Raw genomic sequence first — 8,521 nt, 5'->3', positions numbered from 1 at the left:
GCTTGCCCATTGTGATTTTTTGGAAGGGAAAAGAAATTATTACCAGACTCCAACAATCTTCAAACAAGTAAAAATTATAATCTGGTGGGTTCCTATTTAAAGTAACAGGATCCAAGGCAACATAAGAGGCTTAATTTTGGCTATGCATGTTATTGACTAAGAGTAGGAGAGAGCATTACTTAGTAGTGAAGAGCCAGGAACATGAATCAACTGTTTGAGATTTATACTCTGATTTCTTCAAGGTTTGAGATGGATAAAATAACTTTATCTCCCCATATTTAGCTTCTCTGTCCTTAAAGCATAAGGAAATTCTTTATCACTTCACAAAGTTGTTGACACTCAAGGCTTAAAAAAACACCAAGCTCTTCAAAGCGATCAATTTGTAAATAAATGACCCTACATACAAGTGTAATCTCAATTTAAAAATTTTTTATTTTTTAAATTGACAGATAAAATTGTATGCATTTACCATGTACAGCATGATGTCAGAAGTATATATACATGGAAGAATGACTTAACCTGGTTAACATATACATTACCTTTAATCTCAATTTACATTGGGGCCACCATATTTTTCAAAAGTGAAATTTTCCATGAACCTATAGTCCCGGAAAGGGAAACTCGAGAGGCTGAGGTGGGAGGATTGCTTCAGCCCAGGAGTTTGAGTCCAGCCTGGGCAACAGAGCGAGACTCCCATCTCAAAAAAAAAGAAGTGAAATTTTATTCTCAAAGGTAGGTTATACAGTTGGCCCTTGAACAACACAGCTTTGAACTGCCCAGGTCTGCTCATATGCCGATTTTCTTTGCCTCTATCACCCTGGGAGTCAGCAAGACCCACCGCTCCTCTTCCTCTTCCTCCGCAGCCTACTCATCTCCAAGATGATGAGGGATGAAGACCTTTATGATGATTCACTTCCACTTAGTGAAGAGTAAATATATTTTCTCTTCCTTATGATTTTCTTAATAACATTTTATTTTCTCTAGCTTACTTTATTATAAGAATACTATATAGATAATACTTATAACATACACAATATGTGCTAATTGACTGTTTATGTTACCCATAAGGCTTGTGATCAACAGTAGGCTATTAATAGTTAAGTTTTGAGGGAGTCAAAAGTAATATGCAAATTTTTAACTTCACAGGGGCTTGGTTCCCCTAACCCTCACATTGTTCAAGAGTCAATTGTAATTCAAATTATACATTCAAATTTTTTTTTCTTGCACCAGTAAATACCAGGTTGAGAGGATTGAAGAAGTTAAATATATTTGTCTGGGTACAGTGGCTCATGCCTGTAATCCAAGCTTATTGGGAGACTGAGGTGGGAGGGTCACTTGAGCTCAGAAGTTCGAGACCAGCCTGGGGAACACAGTGAGACCCTGTCTCTACAAAAAATAGGAAAATTAACTGGGCATGGTGGTGCATGCCTATAGTCTTAGCTACTCAGGAGGCTGAGGCAGGAGGCTGGCTTGTGCCCAGGAGTTTGAGGTTGTGGTGAGCTCTGATCCTGCCACTATACTCTAGCAGCCAAAGAACAGAGGGAGAACTTGTCTCAAAAAAAAAGAAAGAAAAAAGAAATGGAATCCATCTTATCTTAAGACTATCTTACTTAGGGATATATAAAATGTATAGCTAGAAATTTTAGAATTTTTAAAATATTGTGGGGCTACCTTTTCAACATTGTTAGGTAAAAGGTAAGTTCTGGAGACCACTCTAAGGCAGCATATGGCTGGATTACAATAAAGAACTAAGTTGATAACAGAATTTAAAATTTTTAACTTAAAAAAAGTTGCTGAAAAATGGAGAGCTTACTAAGCTGAAATCTGCATTTAGACACTAAAACATTATCTGTTTTGTAATGTATTTTAAAATGTTATCACTAGCTACAGGCAGGCAGTAGCTACACAAAGGTAGCAATTAATGTGACATTAGTTGAGTGTTGAGGCCAAATTAGAGGGAATTATTTACTCTCATTGCTGTGATTGGACGTGGATAGGAGGCACCCAGAAGCTACTATAAAAGAGGTTATGGTTAAATATACACTACTTTTTATATTCATCTTGAAATGTACAATTTCACAAAATCTTTTCAAGAAAAACAACCCTAGTGCTAGCATTGGCAGCACATATACTAAAATTGGAATGATACAGAGAAGATTAGCATGGCCTCTGTGCAAGAAAAAGAAAAGAAAAACAACCCTAAAGCAAGTGAAATATAGAAAACAATCTACAATCTTGTATCCTGTGTGTCTGTTTTTGAACAGCCACCATAGGCTCCAAACGTTGGATAAATATTGAACTCTTGAACTTTTTGTTATGAAAATTTCCAAAGATACACAAAATAGAAAGACTAGAATAATGACCCCCTAAGTATCTATTACCCAGATTCAACATTTTTCAACATATGGCCAATCTATTTCATTTATAGCCCCGCTGCTCCCACCTCCTCCTCACTAGATTATTTAAATCAGCTGTTGGATATCAGATCATTTCACCAGAAAATACTGCAGTATTAAGACTTTTTTTCAAAGCATAATCATAATGCCAGTGTTACAACTACAAAAAAATGAACAAATGAACACCTTAATATCACATAATATATAGTCAGTAATATTTAAAGTCTTAGTTTTAGTTATAGTCACATAGTTTATTTATTTATTTTTATTTTTTTATGGAATGCTTCACGAATTTTCATGTCATCCTTGCACAGGGGCCGTACTAATCTTCTCTGTATCATTCCAATTTTAGTATATGTGCTGCCAAAGCGAGCACACACAGTTTAGATAATAGTTAGTAGTAATACAAAATTTTTCAGATTGAACCCTACAGGGATCTGAATTTTTGAGTATAATTATTTCCATGTAATACTTGAATCGTTTTGTTGGGTTGAAATTCCATTAAAATGAATTATCTTATATATCACATTCCCACGTTTGGCAGATTGGTTGGTTGATTTTTATCCAGGGACTAACGTAGCAAGTTGGTTGGTTGTAGGACAAGAAACAGAGAAAAACTGAAATCCGACTTCTCTGCTTTGGAAAATAACTTCTCTGAACAGGAAAGAAGGAGCAATATCTTGACATCCTTCTTGCTAAAAGCCATAGCTGACTTTCTACGGGTTTGCACTGCTACTGTTCCACTCAGTGTAAAACTATGAAAATTCTTCTAAAAATGTTGGTATCTAGCTACTACCCTGGCACTCCCAACCTCAACTTACCCCCTACGTCCCCATACTCAGCCCTTGATTTCTCTGTCCCGGGGGTTGGGCCGGTCTGGTGAGCAGCTCTGCCAGCCCCTTGGTGCTCAGTGCCCACTTGGTCTCCCCAGTTTGCCAGCCTGCCATCCCACAGACAACTTTCCGCAGCTACTCAAGAGAACCACAGCGCACACAGGGCACCAAACTGGTTGGTACATATTTTAAGTATCACTTTTACCTAAAACCTTTTATTATTTTCTCTTGTTTGGAAGTTTAGTTGACTTCATTAGGGCTACTGGGAGGAGCGTGGACTTCAGACTGAGACTGCTTCCGATCAAGGTTCATGTCTGGCCCGCGTTCTAGGCAAACTCTAAGTCCCAGTGATTTCACGTGTCAAATGAAGATGATGATGATAATATCTACCTCATGAGATTGGTGGGAGGATTAAAGAGGATTAAATGAGATCATCTTTTAATGCCCAGACATCTAAATTTCCCATAGAGAACTCTGGATTTTCTCTGCCAAACTTGCTAAAGCTACTCCTCACGCAGTTCTTTCCATTCACATTTGATTAGATCCCAAACCAGAAGTCATTCTTAATTCTTTTCTTTCTTTTTTAATTTTTATTTTAAAAAAATAGTTTCTATGATCCTTTAACTTCATCCATGTATATATATTTTTGTAACTTTTTGCCATTATGTTTTTAGCTTTTTAATTCTCATTTGCATTTAAAAAAATCTCCATACATTTTAACTTTCTCACTTCATAGTTTATAACCTATAATCATCATCTTTTACATCTTTTATTTTCATATTTTTGTTCATTGATTTTGTAGGAGAGGAAAAGGGTTTTTTTTCCCTCTATCCTGCCAGGTTCACTGGCTGGGCCCTTGAATCAAATTTATAAGAAAGAGAAAAACAAAAACAAAAAAACCCCCACAAGTCCAGGGACATTCACAAAGAAATTAAACTTATGAATCTTTTCTTCCAAGAATGAATGTACCATTAATATCTAACCCCCCAGAAATGGGGTCTATATTCAATATAGACGTTAAATCCAACCACTTTGTGCCAAACTATCATGCTAGTTTGGCAGTCCTCAAACTTTTTGGTCTCAGGATCCCTTTACATTCTTGGAAACAATTGAGAACTTCAGAGAACTTTGTTTATGTGGGTTATATTAATACTTATCATACGTATTAGAAATTAGAGCTAAGACAGTTTTTTTTTTCCACATCAGACAGGTAATGTGCTGACAGCATAATAAGGTTTGAGGGAAGCACATCACACACAGGCTCGTGACAACCCAATCATCACACTTGTGAACTACAAAAGGATATAGAACTGAAACAAATACTTATTTATTCATTAAAAATAATAAGTCTAGGCTGGGCACAGTGACTTACACCTATAATCCCAGCACTTTGGGAGACCTAAGCAGGAGGATTGCTTGAGACCAGGAGTTTGAGACCGACCTGGGCAACATAGCGAGACCCTGTGTCTGAAAATTAAAATAAAATAGGCTGGGTGTGGTGGCTCACGCCTGTAAACCCAGCGCTCTGGGAGGCTGAGGCGGGTGGATCGTTTGAGCTCAGGACTTCGAGACCAGCCTGAGCAAGAACAAGACCCCCCGTCTCTACTAAAAAAATAGAAAGAAATTAGCTGGACAACTAAAAATATATAGAAAAAATTAGCTGGACATGATGGCACATGCTTGTAGTCCCAGCTACTCTGGAGGCTGAGGCAGAAGGATTGATTGAGCCCAGGAGTTTGAGGTTGCTGTGAGCTAGGCTGACGCCACGGCACTCTAGCCTGGGCAATAGAGTGAGACTCTGTCTCAAAAACAAAAAATTATGCCAGAACTTAGTGACTTAAAACCACCATTATTGAGAATTAAGTTAGTGAATGTCTGTAAAGTACAGGATAATGCCACATAGTAATTGCTAGGTAAGCATTTATTAAATAAAACACCACCCTGAAATGTTAATTCTGTTACATAAAAATTATAGGAGCCCATTGGTTTGGACTAAGTTCCAACAGACAGGACTAAAAATCAAATGGGATCACCGGGCGCGGTGGCTCACGCCTGTAATCCTAGCCCTCTGGAGGCTGAGGCGGGTGGATCGCTCGAGGTCAGGAGTTCGAGACCAGCCTGAGCGAGATCCCATCTCTACTGAAAATAGAAAGAAATTATCTGGCCAACTAAAATATATATATATAGAAAAAATTAGCCGGGCATGGTGGCGCATGCCTGTAGTCCCAGCTACTCGGGAGGCTGAGGCAGGAGGATCGCTTGAGCCCAGGAGTTTGAGGTTGCTGTGAGCTAGGCTGACGCCACGGCACTCACTCTAGCCCGGGCAACAAAGTGAGACTCTGTCTCAAAAAAAAACAAAAAAACAAAAACAAAAAAAAATCAAATGGGATCACCTATGCTAAAGTTCCAGGTCACCAAACCTAAACTAAGTTGTTATCTGACCTTCCCAGAAAGCAAGAGAGAGAGCCCATTTCCCAAACAGGCCAGTGTCCATCTTCAATCAGCATGATAATGAAGTTCCTTCTGTTTTAATCCTTACACACACACAAAGGTAGCGGGAAGTAACTTGATGTTAACTTATCAGTTATTTTCTATTGTTCTGTCTTCCTGTCTCTGACTTACAAAAAAAGGAGCTTTGATACGACTGATGCGCTCTTTGTTCTTTGCTTCTGCTTTCTCCCCCCTTCTCTCTCCATAAAGTCAACCCCTTCTGTTCTGCTCCTCGGAACACATGTTCTGTTTTATAGAATGACATGTTGCCTGATTCTAGAGATTCTAGAATCACACATAAAGCCAACTGAGATCTTTAAACGAAATCTGTTGTAATGTTGTCTTTTGACAATTCTAAGAACATCAGTAATTAATTACATTTATTAACCAGCAGATAGCCATGCCCCCTTTTTTTAAACTTCCCCAAAGACAATTGCCTAAATCATAATAGTTCAAAATAATTTATCAGGTCAAGGCCAGATGCAGGGTGAGCTCAAGTCCAACCTGGGCAACACAGTGAGACCCCAACTCTAAATAAATAAATAAATAAGGAAGGAAATGAGTTGGAACGGATATATGTTTCTAACCGGTGAGTACCAAGAAAAAAAATAGTTTACCAAGACATAATCTAAACCCTTCCCTCATTCAGATTTTCTATTATTATTAACTATAGTGGTCATGGCAACAAATCAGATATGCTCTTTTTGCAAAATTTGTTTTTGCAATTATTTAATCAGACTTTCTTAAGACTTTGACCTTTATGCACTTTTACCTTCCTTAATAAGTCTTCAAAAGAGCCCTTGAAAAAAATGCAATGACTGGCAAGTTAGGGTAACATTGGAAAGCAATGCTCATTCAAAGGTTGGATTTAATTGAGTTGGAGGTTCACTCAGAACACTCAGTGTCATAGTCCCAGGAAGGCTGGTGAAGTTCAGTGCCTCTCTAGGAGTTTCACTTGCAGTTTGGTAAGCATCGGCTATTCTAGAACTCACACTTCTTTTTTTTTTTTTTTGAGACAGAGTCACACTCTGTTGCCCGGGCTAGAGTGAGTGCCGTGGCGTCAGCCTAGCTCACAGCAACCTCAAACTCCTGGACTCAAGCAATCCTCCTGCCTCAGCCTCCCGAGTAGCTGGGACTACAGGCATGCGCCACCATGCCCAGCTAATTTTTTCTATATATATTTTTAGCTGTCCATATAATTTCTTTCTATTTTTAGTAGAGACGGGGTCTCACTCTTGCTCAGGCTGGTCTAGAACTCCTGAGCTCAATCTGCCCACCTCAGCCTTCTAGAGTGCTAGGATTACAGGCGTGAGCCACCGTCCCAAGGCAAACATTAGGCTGTGAAGAGGGGGACCAGAATTAATCTAGTTTTTGTTTGTTTGTTTGGTTGGTTGGTTGGTTGGTTTTGTCTTTCGAGACAGAGTCTTGCTCTGTTGCCAGGGCTAGAGTGCCCTGGTGTCAGCCTAGCTCACAGCAACCTCAAACTTCTGGGCTTAAGCGATCCTCCTGCCTCAGTCTCCTGAGTAGCTGGGACTACAGGTGCACACCACCACGCCCTGCTAATTTTTTCTATTTTTAGTTGCCTGGCTAATTTCTTTCTATTTTTAGTAGAGATGGGGTCTTGCTCTTGCTCAGGCTGGTCTTGAACTCCTGACCTCAATGATTCTCCTGCCTTGGCCTCCCAGAGTCCTAGGATTACAGGTGTGAGCCACCACGCCCAGCCTAATCTAGTTCTCGTCAGAGTATTCTAGGATAAATTCCCAGGCCAAATTGCCACTGACAATTTTAGAAACCCTGGATAGGATGAATTCATTATGATAAAGATTAAAATATCACCTTATGTTTATGTGTCATTATAGCTTTCAAAGCATTTTTCAGTCTTATATCACGAACAGTCTTAGTAACATCACAAGACTAATATAGTAATTATTGCTTCCATGATATAATCAGCATTCCAAAGATAAGGGGTCAAAGCAGGTTATTAATTATAAATAAGAATATTTGTGGATCCTCTGACCTGGAAGTTTCTTGGAATCTGAGTGAATTCTAGGGAGAACTGTGGGTCCCCTTTGCCTTCTCTGTACTAACTCAGTACGTGTATCTGCCAAGTGCTGAGCACTGACAATTAAAACTTTAATTCTCTTCTTCTAATGTTCATTTTTGTGAATCTATAACAAAACAGGGAAGCCAGGTGTGGTGGTGGACGCCTGTAATCCCACAACTCAGGAGGCTGAGGTGGGAGGATTACCGATTGCTTGAGCCTAGGAGTTGGAGGCTGCAGTGAGCTATGCTCATGCCACTGCACTGCAGCCCGAGGGACAGAGGGAGACCCTGTCTCTAAGGGAAATAAATAAATAATAAATGGAAAAATTTAAGGCAGGCAGAATCTTACCACCTCCATGCAGACTTCACCTCCCCACAGAAGAAAGCTAGGCGGACCAACTGTCTCGCAGAGCCCTTCCCAGATTCTTTACTCACAAAACTGCATGCAAAATAAATTAGTTGTATAGGTTGAGTATCCAAAATACGAAATGCTCCAAAATCCGAAACCTTCTGGGCATCAACATGATGCCACAGAGGAAAATTCCACACCTGACCTCATGTGCTAGGTCGCAGTCAAAACGCAGGCACACGATACACAGTTTACTCAGCATCCTCAAGGGGAAAAAGACCCTCCAAGCCCCCTTCGGCTGCCATATATCTTTTCCTCACACACTCGGATTCCCCCATGCAAGCATGCCCATAAGGAAAATAAAATAAAAACTGTTTCATGCACAAAATTATTAAAAATGTTATATATTA

The 8,521-nt window shown here is 39.4% G+C and overlaps 2 non-coding genes and 1 pseudogene across 2 annotated transcripts; 1 reads left to right on the top strand and 2 right to left on the bottom strand.

The window, feature by feature from the left end:
• Positions 1-2,107: 2,107 nt before the first annotated feature.
• Positions 2,108-2,201, top strand: LOC123640881 (annotated as a pseudogene).
• Positions 2,202-2,665: 464 nt separating this feature from the next.
• Positions 2,666-2,772, bottom strand: LOC123640848. The gene has a single exon (XR_006736091.1). It is a non-coding gene; the product is annotated as a U6 spliceosomal RNA (small nuclear RNA).
• Positions 2,773-4,429: 1,657 nt separating this feature from the next.
• On the bottom strand, positions 4,430-4,533 carry LOC123640946. Its single transcript, XR_006736172.1, has one exon. It is a non-coding gene; the product is annotated as a small nucleolar RNA U13 (small nucleolar RNA).
• Between the last annotated feature and the right edge of the window lie 3,988 nt (positions 4,534-8,521).

Source organism: Lemur catta, chromosome 6 (genome assembly GCF_020740605.2).
Source record: "Lemur catta isolate mLemCat1 chromosome 6, mLemCat1.pri, whole genome shotgun sequence".
In the NCBI taxonomy this organism is placed as follows: domain Eukaryota; kingdom Metazoa; phylum Chordata; class Mammalia; order Primates; family Lemuridae; genus Lemur; species Lemur catta.
This window is presented reverse-complemented; position numbering and strand designations above follow the sequence as displayed.